The sequence below is a fragment of the Gobio gobio genome (assembly GCF_949357685.1).
Source record: "Gobio gobio genome assembly, chromosome: 16".
Lineage (NCBI taxonomy): Eukaryota > Metazoa > Chordata > Actinopteri > Cypriniformes > Gobionidae > Gobio > Gobio gobio.
This window is the reverse complement of record NC_137109.1, coordinates 17,788,206-17,801,543: the sequence shown is the minus strand read 5'-3', so window position 1 is coordinate 17,801,543 and position 13,338 is coordinate 17,788,206.

The window sequence follows — 13,338 nt, the reverse complement described above, 5'->3', positions numbered from 1 at the left end:
CACTCAATAGTCTACAATATAATAGCCACATAAATGAAACATAATATATAATAATAAAAAACATAGTTGGATGTTCTGTGATAATGGTTGCACAATGTCGACTTTTGTGATTGGTCAATACCGGCAGACTCCAGCCAATGGAAATGCTTCTCCATTGGTGCGCGTCTTATTCCTCACAGAACTTCAAAGCAGACCGCTTGAGGTAAATTATCTGGAATGATGAACTGTGATTCCACCGAAAATCTGAATAGAAACAGTTACTTTAACAGATGACATAACAGAAACTTTCAAATGGATAAAGCTGTGCTAACGTAGGCCTACCTGAAATTACCCGGTCTACAAATAATTATACGAAATAAATGATCATCTAAAAATCAACTGGCCGTCTTGCCCGAAAAGAGCTTGAATTTCAGTGAAAACAGTAACAGATCCAGAAACGCACAGTAGCCACGTTTACATGCACACTTTTTTGTCATTCCGATTAAAATCATTCCGATTGAAAGATACGGTGGACTGTTTATCACTGTGGGTCTGTTCTTTTTATTCATTTGTATTTGTGTGTGTGTGTGTGTGTGTGATTGACAGCGGGCACAGGGGATTGTGTTTTTGTGGGAGGGTTCCTAATTTTTTTTTTTTTCTTGGGTGTATTGTTTTGTTTTTGTAAGTATAAATTAAAAATTCAATAAATATATTAAACGGCAAGAACAGGGACACATCACAATGGGTGCATTTCGTTTTGTGATTTCAACGGAACGAATAAAGTCTCCGCAACAGCAATCGATTGACGCGTTAGTCTGTGCACGAGCTATTGATACTGAAAACAGCTGCCACGAGCACTCAGCATGATTTCAAAAACGCATTCCAGCGCCAGATCGCCTTTTATGTAACTCTACTAATCAACTAGAGATGCTTAATTTCTATTAGATACAACAACTCAAGCTGCAAGAAAAGCCGCTATCTGCCGCCATCACAGCTGCTTATACTTCGGGTGCGTCTCAATCAGCTCCCTAGTTCAGTAGTCAGGGCACTGATCACAGAGTCAGCCCATTGACTTATATCCAATATTGCCCAATATTATGTCCTGATAAGTGCCCTGGCTACTGAACCAGGGAGCTGATTGAGACGCATGCAATGACAATGTAAACAATCCGTTTCTTCTTCGGCTTTTGCCTTGATACTGTGGGTTACCATCAACATGTCAGTGGAGACTGCCTCCTAGCGGTCTGCATGTGTAATTGCACATTGACCCGGACAACAACGCAGAAATATAAATGAAAACCAACGCGTAACTTGCGGTGTAGAGGATACGGCGTAGGTCAGACGCAGAAGTATAAATCAGCTTTTAGAAGAGGTAGACCTGGAGTAGGATGTGGACAAAGAAGACTGGACCAAATTTATCAGATGCGAATAGCGAATTGCGCAACCCTGGTTAAAGGGTTAGTTCACCCAAAAATGAAAATTCTGTCATTAATTACTTACCCTCATGTCGTTCGACACCCGTAAGACCTCCGTTCATCTTCGGAACACAAATTAAGATATTTTAGTATAATGCAGAATAGGTCTTAATGAGTCTTTATAAATACGTTTATAAAATAGTAATACTTACTTATAAATAAATAGGGTTATAATTCAGTATAAGCACAGGCTTCATAGAAAGTGTTACCATTACAATTTTTCTGAATTTCTAAAACACATTTCTCTAAACCAAAACCTTGAACACAAAACCAAATCTACAAACTACATTCAGAGAACATCTGACTCTTCTTGCAAAATCAAACAATCTTCTCGAAAACCATTTCACCAGTTCTCAAAATCAAACAAAGCTTTCAGATCACAGCGAGTAAATATTAGATCTACACTACAGATCATTAATTAGACTCTACATCAAAAAAATGGAGAACACAGAATCCAAAGAATGCAGTTACAGTAAAAAATACTTTTTAACACAATAGCAAAATTAGTTTTCTTTGTTACAATATAATCACAATTTACAGTAGTAAGGTAAATAGATTGTGTTAGTTAGTGTTAATTTGTGCTGAAAATTGTATAGTATTGGATGTCTGTATATCCAGCACTTGCATTCTGTAAAAAAATACAGAAGTCCAACTGCCAAAAAGATTAAAAAAAATAAATAAAAAAAAATCTACATTACAAAAATTGCTTACACAGTTTTTGCAACTATGGCTCCATTTCTCAAAACTCTACACACAAAACCACAAAAAAACACAAAATATGCAAAATGTCAGACATCTCTTGCAAAGGCAAACACTTCAATCAAAACTATATTATTAACTCTTCCAAAAATGCTATTTTTGTGAAGTAACTCAACACACAAAGATAAAATGATTAGCCACATATACGCTCAAACACTGATGTGAAAAAAAGTAAAACACTACTCTCTAGTCTTGTGTCTTTTGCTTGTTACAGTTTTTTACAATTGCTTACACACTAAAATTAAAATAACACACAGTTAGTGAAACCTGACAAAACAAAGGAGCAAAACCTCAGCCCAGATCTGCACAACTATAGGCACACTCTCCCTTACTTAACCCCATTAAGGGAGGTTTTTTCTTTTCTTTTCGGCATTGTGGTGGAAGGTTTACGATCTCCAGCCCTATGTTAGGATATCCCTCATTCACGCCATGTAAGAGGTCTGTGACCTAACTAATGCAGGGTCTGTGCTTGCAAGAGAGTATAATGTGGATGAAGTGCTATGACCACATTTCTTTGCTTTCTTTTTGTCTCTACAAAGGTTTTTGTTCATATACTATATTGTATTTATAATATGGTCTGATTTGCAGTACAAAATCCAACTTTTGGAAATGCTTGGCTGTATTTTACACTGTGGAGAAAAATAAATATGTTCATCATTGGTACTTGGTCATGTTTGTGTTTGGCCAATATCTGTACTTTATTTAAAAATATATCTGAAAAAAACAAAAAAAAATTAAAAATCAAACCCAGACTACATCATTAGAAAAGTAAAAATGTTAAAAGTGTTTAAGACTGAGCACAGCAGTGTGTAAATTATTCAAACAGAATCAGATTGTATGAACCAAGTGTGTGCCATACGGTGTCAAAATTGATTTTTGGTAAATTATTGGAAAGTTTTGAATTAAGTGTTTCAAAAGAACTGAGGTGTTCTGCTACTTGTGAATTGTGTGTAGTTTTGACTAAATGAGCCTTGTTTTTAAAATTGTGCTTAAGCAATCGTAAAAAAACTGAATGTACATTTTTTATTTTTTTTTTTTATTTGCAAAGATTTCAAACAAACTTCTTTCATATGTTCATTATGGGGTATTTTTTGTAGAATTGAGGAAAAAAACAATGAATTCAATCCATTCTAGCAGAGCGCCTTTCACAACCTCTGAAAGGTAATTTAAACGAGAATGAACGAGTTGGTGATAATACATAGACTGACATTGTGTGAAAATGTGGAGAGTGTTAAAACAAACGTGCCTCTTAAATATATAAATAGCCATGTATCAATTTTTAATGCTTGGCATCGATGCATTGTATTGTTAGACATTAGATCGATGCATCGATCTATGTCGATGTATTGTTACACCCCGAAGCACACTGAAACCTGAAGTTTAATATCAGATCTTTGATAGCTGATCCACTTCCACGCCACTGAAGTAGTCTTTCCACTCTTTCCTTTCCCCTTACTTGTGGAAGCTCGTTCAGTCACGTTTGTATTGCGGTCAGGGGTACTCATTTTGACTTGCCACATTGAATGTTACTGTTAGATCCTACTACTGCTATTGAGCACTGGCTGTGTTTCTGTGGTGTATGTCATCAAGCAAGTAGCCAATCGTGTTCTGCTCTTTTAGACGGCTGCGCCCAGGACGTCAGTCAGTGAGAAATGCTGTAATGTATATATCGAAATATCGGAAATGTGTTTAAAATCATATCACCGTTATTGAAAAAAATCAGTCAAAAGTTTGTAAACTGTATTATTTTGAATGTTTTTAAATAAGTCTCTTCTGCTCACCAAGACTGCTTTTATTTGATCCAAAATACAGCAAAAACAGTATTATTGTGAAATATTTTTACAATTTAAAATAACTTTTTCTAATTTAATATATTTTAAAATGCTATTTATTTCTGTGATTCAAAGCTGAATTTTCAGCATCATTACTCCATTATCAATAATAATAAATGTGTGTAATTTTTTTCAGGATTATTTAATGAATAGAAAGTTCAAAGGAACAGCAATTTATCTGGAATACTGTATAAAGCTTTTGCAACATTATACATGTCTATACTGTCAATTGATCAATTTAATGCATCTTTGCTGAATAAATGTATTCTTTTCTTTAAAGTCCCTGTAAAGGCAATTCTGAGATTTGTTTCAAAACACATTATAAATGTTAGAAATGTATTGCTGAAATACGTTACAAAGACTCTGATCTGTGTAGTACTGAATTGTAGAGTTAGACCGTTAAACAGTTTTTTACTGTTAACTGTTAACTTTTTTACTGTGTTCAGGATTTTTTTAGGAGGGTCTAAAACGGTGGCTAGTCACTGTGTAGCATAGACCGTAAAAAAATATGAACGACGCGACTTCATTGGCTTCCGCTGAAGTAACTGAACAGATAAATGCTGTTCTTTTGAACTTTCTATTCATCAAATAATCCTATTTTTTTTTACACAACTGCTTTCAAGATTGATAATAATCATAAATGTTTCTTGAGCAGTAAATCATCATATTAGAATGATTTCTGAAGGATCATGTGACACTGAAGACTGGAGTAATGATGCTCAAAATTCAGCTTTGCATCACAGGAATAAATTACATTTTAAAAGATATTCAAATAGAAAACAGTTATTTTACATTTTAATTTTTCACAATATATATTTTTTTAATAACATAAATGCAGCCTTGGTGAGCAGAGGAGACTTCTTCTTTCAAAAACAATCAAAATAGTACAAGTTTACAAACTTTTGACTGGTAGTGTATATACACTATAAACAGAAATGTAAGATTTTTTTTTCTTCTTTTTTTTCCCTAAGTTTTGATTTCTAAGTGATCAATTTATGTAAAAGTGTTCTAGGGCTGCCACTAATGACTATTTTATATTGATTCATCTAGCGACTAATTTATCGATTAATCTATTAATCTATCGAATAATTTATCACAGTAATTTTCAACAATTTTACTTAAAAACATTTCATTTAACTTGCAACGTTGTACTATAAAAAAGTATAAATGTAAACAAGCTCTTGACAAAATGTAAAATTAAAAGAGTAAAAAGGTACAAATTTGTAAACCAACATAACAAAAAAAAGAGAATATCAGCAAATACGTTTTATATAGAATAGTGTTGTCACGATACCAAAATTATGACTTCGATACGATACCAGACTAAAATACCTCAAAACCGATACTGAATCGATACCATGGCAAAAAGCTGTAAAAGTAATTGTCGATACTTGATGCGCACTTCTGCCAAGCCTGCACTGGTGCGAGCTACGCAGCGGACTTCTTCCCGGCAGTCAAAGCGGCATTACGTAGTTAAAGTGTGGGCTCAGAGGAAGACCGTGAGGGTTTAGGGTGCCATTTGGGACAGGGCCTCTATATATGTTCACTAAAGACATATCCGACTGCGTTTACCCGAATACTCGCCAGGACGCTGGTGAGAGCGTCAAAGTGGCCGGAATCGTCTTGGACGATTTGGGCGTCGAGAAGAGTTGAAATCAGCTCAACTTTATGGTAATGAGCTATGACGCAGTTCAACGGCAACCAGGTGGCAACCAATCGGAATGTAGAAGTGCTCCGCTTGAGAGGATTCCAGAGAACGCTGTCCTGGAAACTTTGCTTCCGACCACATTAGTTCCCAAGCAAAATGGAGGAGTGGTTGATCATTGTGGTGGCGGGCTTGATAAGGAGGTGCACAACACTATTTATAGGCAACATTTTCGCTCTAGAACGCTTGTTTTTCAGCGGGAATACAATTAATTTGCTCAAAACAACACAGATTTGACCAATTTCAAACCTGCACTACAACCAGGACAGTTATTGTAATGTAGGCTGTACACAAATTATTTAATGTTAATTATAGACCAATGCTAGTAAACGTCTCCTATAAACTGTATGTTGAAATTAGACTTACAATTCTTTAAATCAATCAGTTTTTTTTAGTTTTTAGTTTCACATTTAAATGATTTCATGAGGTTATCTTATACGGTTATACCCTACATGTGCTAAGTTTGCACAAAGGCCGAACAACATGATTGTTTGCTTTGCAGCCCCTTTAAATAAAGTTTAAATAAAGACCATGCATTCGATCTACGTCAGAGCGGCAGCGAGTCCACGTGTGTGCAGCTGCGAGGGCTTCAGTTCAGAGTCCGCTTCCATTGTTTAGTGAGCTGGAAGCAAAGCTCACACACACGTCCTCACATATCGACGCAAATTAAGAAATACTGCTCTAATTAGAGTGCTGTCAAAGTACGGGTACTAATACAATTTCATATCGTACCCAACTTACCCAGTCGACTAAAAATATTGGCGTCGACTAATTAACAGCGTTGACGCAGTCAATTGTATCGAACCAATCGCGACAGACCTAAAGTGTTTTCACACATTATCGTTGGGTGTAGTTAATAAGCAAATGAGTGTAGCTTTTAAATGGCATTGTTTTCTAAGTGAAACACAAGAACTTAAGACAACAATAGAACACAGAGTTTAAAGCAAGTAATGTGCAAACATTTTTGCAGACTTGGTCTAAAGATGAACTACATGAGTGAATGGTTTTGCTAAGTGGACCTCAAGTACCACTTTTAGTGTCTAAGTATTTTTTTAAAAATTGTAAAAGCATTTTACAAGACACTTAGAGTTGTTTAACTGCAAAACCAAGGTTAATGAGAGATTCATTCTGCCTCAGCATCACTTCTTCATGTTGGGTCCAAATCACAAAGGATTTTGTCCACATCACAGGCAATGTCGTCTCTCGCCAGGCAAAGGAAAAATCTGGTGTGCCGAATCTAGCCTTGACAACACTGTCCACACCTTGCTCTTTCTTGTCCTCATCCTCTTTCTCCTCGTCCACCACCTCTAACACATATTCTTCCTCCTTTCCTTTTCAGATTGTTTCCATCTATTGTTCGTTTAATAAGTTTGTTTGCCCATATAATCTTAAGATATTTAAACTTATTTGGCTTGCTGTCTACTGATGAGGGGCTCGATGAAGCAGTTTCAACTCGAGCTGTGATATACCCCCACAGTAACTAAATATAGGATATGATTATGCAGGGCAAAGTACCTAAGATAAAGGTGGAGTTTGGGGAGGTGGAGGGATGCTGAAAAAGCTGAGACTGAGGAGAGGTAAGCAGATTCTTAAATAGGGGAGCGCAGTGCACAACCTAACGCGGGGTTAGTTGTAACACGCATGGTTTAACACTTTCCACGCATGCCAGAATGACGAAACTTAGTGTATTTACTAGTTGCCATATCAACATTATTTAGAGAAAAAATAGCGCCAAAATTAAAAAATCTCTGGAAGATATCACTGAACATTTATTTAACCATAGCAAAAGTCAATTTCTTACTTAAGTTTAGTTTTCATCTCTGTTTTTTGTGTTTAGTTAAAATAAGACCAATCCGATATTATTTTAATCTTATATCTCTTATTTAACGATTGAGATCGTTCTTTAATGCTGATCTAACCAGCATAAGACACGAGGGGTTAAATCCCAGTTGCGAGGATGGGGTGTGTTGTAACACTGCGTTACAATGAGCCCCTATTAGAAATATGCCATTATATTCTATACTTTTATGAAGTCTTTTGAGAAACCATGAGAAAAGGGTGAATAATGACTGAGAGTTGGGGGGGGGGCCCTCTCTATCGCCCCCTTTTGCAGCAGAGTCTGTACTTCTTGAGACATAACCAGAGCCTGCTCTGGGCCCACCACTGTGGGTAGAACCCCGTTGAAACTGGGAGGACGACATCTGAATTGAATGGCGTACCCAATTTTTATGAACCGGAGGACCCAACGAGATATATTTGGCAGATTCTCCCACTCTGACACAAAATCTACTAAGGGTATCAGCCTCTTGAGGCTGGCCTCTGATGTACTCTGCACCGCGAGCGCAGCGCCCTGAAACGGCGAACCGGCAGGAAGGCTGCGCCTGAGAGCGCCGCCCACCAGCCCACCCTTTCTGAGGGGGTGCGCGGGTGGCGACGCTCTGCCTTTTGCTGCGCTCAATGGGAGGAGCTTGCACTCTGTGCCAGCTGCTCTCTCACAGCAGCAAACGGAGCCTGTGGTTTGCGAGGGAGAAACTGCTTGAGCGCCGCAGATTGTTTCTTTGCCTCCTGGAATCTGTCGGCAACCGTAGTAACGGAGTCACCGAACAGACCCTCAGGAGATACCGGCGCATCAAGCAGAAAACTCTTATCGTTTTCTTTGATCTCGGTCAGATTTAGCCAAAGATGTCTCTCCGAGACCACCAGGGCTGCCATAGAACGGCCAATACATCTGGCCGTCTCCTTGGTGGCACGGAGGGCTAAATCTGCCGAGGATCGGAGCTTGCTGATGACATCAGCTCGATCTCAGCGCTTTCCCCCAGGTCTCTCAGCAGATCAGCCTGGTATGCCTGCACTATAGCCATAGTATGCAGACATGCGGTAGCCTGACCTGCTGCCGAATATGATTTGCCAACTAACGCTGATGTCACTCTGAACGGTTTAGTGGGCAGTGATGGATCCGTAATGGTTGATGCCGATTCGGGAGAGAGATGGCTCGCGAGCGTCTCTTCCACCCTCGGCACCGAACCATACCCATGTCTTTTCAGCCCCCCGATGTTACTATACACTGATGTATGGGGACTGAAAACTCTCGCTGACATGGGCCGCCTCCACGATCTCGACACCTCGGTGTGGAGATCCGTGAAGAACGGAAGGCTCCGCCGTGGTGGCTGAGCAGAGCGGGCAGGCAGGAAGCGCTCATCGAGCCGACTTTTTTCTTTTTCTCACCCAGCGAGGCTTACTTGTCCGATACCGTGAGTCTTGTTCTCCTTTCGGATGCTGCAAGAGCTATCCTGGTCAAATGCTTATCTTTCCTCTTTTCCTGTCCAGCGAGGGCTCTCCTGGACAAACCTCTACGCTTTACCTTCCACCCGTCTGCCAGCGAGGCTTACCCATCTGATTGCAGTGAGTCTCGATCTCCCGTTGGATGCTGTGAGAGCTCTCCTGCCGGGTGTTTCACATCTCTTTCACCGTACCGTTGACCGATAGGACCCACTCACCTGATGCCAGGAAGCCGCTCCAGACAGAGGCTGGGTGGGCCCCCTCGGTCAGTCATCCTCTTTAATTAGGACGCTCCGTTTAACGGTTGGTAGGGCTCACCCATCTGATGCCGAGAGTCTAATCTCCCGCCAGATTTGGCTTGAACCCTCCCGATTGGCCGTTTAAAAAATTACGTGCTCGTTAAATCTCGTTGCTCCGTCTTTTCCGGCCGGTAGGGTTTTTTCTCGTCTGTTGCAGTGAGCCAGGCCCCCCTCAGACGTTGCAAGAGCCTTCCCAATCGGTAATTTTTGAGGATGCTCCTCATTTATCAGCCGGTAGGATTGTTTCTCGTCTGTTGCAGTGAGCCTGGCCCCCCTCAGACGTTGCAAGGACCTTCCCGATCGGTCATTCTAATTCAAGGCTGCTCCTCATTTATCGGGCGGTAGGGTTGTTTCTCGTCTGTTGCAGTGAGCCTGGCCCCCCTCAGACGTTGCAAGAGCCTTCCCAATCGGTCATTTTGAGGATGCTCCTCATTTATCAGCCGGTAGGGAGGTTTCTCGTCTGTTGCAGTGAGCCGGGCCCCCCCCTCAGATGTTGCAAGAGCCTTCCCGATCGGTAATTTTAATTTAAGGCTGCTCCTCGTTTATCGGCCGGTAGGGTTGTCTCTCATCTGTTGCAGTGAGCCTGGCCCCCCTCAGACGTCGCACGAGCCTTCCCAATCGGTCATTTTGAGGATGCTCCTCATTTATCAGCCGGTAGGGAGGTTTCTCGTCTGTTGCAGTGAGCCGGGCCCCCCTCAGATGTTGCAAGAGCCTTCCCAATCTGTAATTTTAATTTGAGGCTGCTCCTCGTTTATCGGCCGGTAGGGTTGTTTCTCGTCTGTTGCAGTGAGCCTGGCCCCCCTCAGACGTCGCACAAGCCTTCCAAATCGGTCATTTTGAGGATGCTCCTCATTTATCAGCCGGTAGGGAGGTTTCTCGTCTGTTGCAGTGAGCCGGGCCCCCCTCAGATGTTGTAAGAGCCTTCCCAATCGGTAATTTGAACTTAAGGCCGCTCCTTGTTTATCGGTCGGTAGGGTTGTTTTCTCGTCTGTCGCAGTGAGCTCGGCCCCCCTCAGACGTGGCAAGGGCCTTCCCGATCGATCGTTCCAAATCAAGGTTGCTCCCAGTACATCGGCCAGTAGGACCCGTCCGCCCGACGCTGTGAGCTGCTCCCACCAGAGGCAACACGGGCCCTCCTGGTCTAGCAACCAGGCTTATCAAAACACCAGGCAACCAATTATCTGCGTATTTGGGGGTTTTCTGGTGGCTGTCCGGTTCTTTGCATTTTTGGGGATACTCTGGGTTCGGGCCAAAATTCCGAGCCCGGAGCCCTCCCCCGGACAGCTTGCCAAATACGCATAATCTTTACTCCGTTTAATTTGCTGTAAGTGTGAACTCGTGAAGTGAAGTTTTAGTAACTAATTTCGGGAGGAGCACGTCCAGATAATTAAGCCTAATTAAACCCAAGTGGAGCACCCTCTGATAATTAAACCTAATTAAACACATGTGGAGCACATCAAACCAATCGATTTAATCAAAAATAAGAGGTGTATATATACAGCATATTTACCTTCTTTCGTTGACCGTTTTTATTTTTAGCATCCCTCCACCACCCCATCTCCTCACTTTGATTTAATAAACTCTCATTAGACGTCAACACAATCCATAATAAAATACAGTCTCGTTCTAGACTATCTTATCACGGGGGTGGATACTCTGGGTTCGGGCCAAAATTCCGAGCCCGGAGCCCTCCCCCGGACAGCACGCCAAATACACATAATCTTGACTCCATTTAATTTGATGTAAGTGTGAACTCGTTAAAAATCAGTGTGTGTGCCTTTTGTAGAAAACAAGAAAGTCTGAACTGGACTGATGACATACGTGCTTCACGACGCAATCACGCAGGGGCATTCCCAAAGCGGTGACGCAGCTCGAGTTCCCATGAAGGGGAACAATAGTAACAAAGCACAAAGATGTTCAATGTTCCTTTCATTCATCAACTGAAAACAGGATGACTAATAAATCGATTTTTGGGATTTAAGAATCGATATTGGTTCGTAAAAATGAGAATCGATTAAAATGGGGAAATCTATTTTTTTTAACCCAGCCCTTGTGTCTAGAGGTTTTCAAAAAAGAGTGTCTAACTGCCTGAACGTGTTTAAGGTTTTACAGAAAGAGTAATTTATTTGACAAATGGGTTTAGGCCAGGGGTCTCCAACCTTTTTTCATTTGAGAGCTACTTTTTAAAAATGAAAGTCGCCGAGAGCTACTCATGTTATACAATACTTAAAACTCTTAAATAATGCATCATAATTCTCATATTAACAACTATCCAAACTGTTTTACACCTGAACGAGTCTAGTCAGTACCAATACCATACAACTTTTACGGTACTTGGTACCAATTTTGGTACCACATCAAAATGTTTTTTAATTTTTATTTTGTTTAACTATTTAAAAAAAAATCAATTCAATTCAATATGTTTATTATTTATGATGATAATCAGTATAAGTACATAATACATAAACATTTAAAGGCTGTATGCTTAGGCTGTAGGCTGTATGTTTAAAAGTAAACATTGTTTATAAATAAAAGATCCAGTGAAAAATAAGCAACCATCTAGGCATAATTATTATTAGTAGTAGTTAAATCTACTGTAGGCTACATCAACAGTAGCCTAATATATTCTGTCAATTTCTTCACGTTAAACCGAACTTTTATTTTGATGGGTTGCCTTTAAGTTGACCTTTGTGTGTTTGTGTTCATGTTATGACATTTTTTTTTTTTAATGAGGGTTAGGTCCTCATTTAGTGACACACGGCAGAGACTACAAAGACAGTGAGCAAGTGTCACGCGCATAATATTTAAATAGTATTTTGCAGTTTAATATTCACAGACACTAGTATATATTCGGCTACAGTCTGGAGCCCTGTGCTTAGATAAACACGGAAGCGACTGAACGCAGCTGCGGGTACCGAATATACTCGGTCGGTACTACCGGTACTAGAGAAATGCTGTTATCGTCACATTTTAAAATTGTCACTACTGAAGTGGTACCGAAGTCAAGTAATGGTACTTGTGACATCCCTACATTTGCATGTTTACATTTGTTCATAAATAAAAATAATAACCTCATGGCCCATATGTCAAACTTGATTTTCGTTGGATATTAGCTCACTCTGATTAGATGAAAAGTAGGTCTCTGCAAGCTACCTCCAATCAGGCCACGAGCTACTGGTCACTCGCGAGCAACGTGTTGGAGACCCCTGCTATTGAGAATTTGGTTCAGAGAATGGGGTTTAGCGTTTTAGCAATTCAGAAGAAATGTGGAAGTGCTGAGCAGAATTTTTTAGCCATCCAGTGGTTTAAAAGAGATAAAGTCAAATGCGCCTTTTACCCAGGTGTGCCTTTTGCCCCATTGTACCCTACCAAATAGGCCATAATTTGTCAAGTCTTGACATCCCCAGAATTCAGCTCGCAGAGTATCTATCTTTCTCATTTTGGTCAGAGGTGTTATCCTCGAAATAAGATAGACTGATTAATCTCTGAAAGGTTCTTTCTCATGAGGGATATTTTTCTGATCCACTGCTGAAGCAGATCAGCTCCAGTCTTTTGTAGCAAATTTAATTCTTAGTGCTGGGTATCCCACTGCCTCACAATATGCTATACATTGTGACACATCTGAATATCATAATTAGATCATGATGGAAATTGCAGCACTGCACGAGAGACCATGTGGAGACCTGCTTATTCATTTTGTAACTGTAGGAAATTATGTAAATGTACACATAAAAGAATTGTGATATATTTAAACAACATCACATTCAATATCATGAATGCAGCAGTCCTATAAACAAGTTAATATGAAGTCAATTGTCAGCTGCCCCATGCTAGTGAAAAAAATGAACTAGTGCTGTCTAAATTAGTGCGTTAATGCGTGTTAAATTAGCGCATTATTATTATTATTTTTTTTTTAAATGTAAAAAAAATATTTAATGCAATTCACGCAGCATCTCTTTTTTTTCTATCATCCTTTGGCTAGCGTTGCATTATATGATTAATGCTCTTAT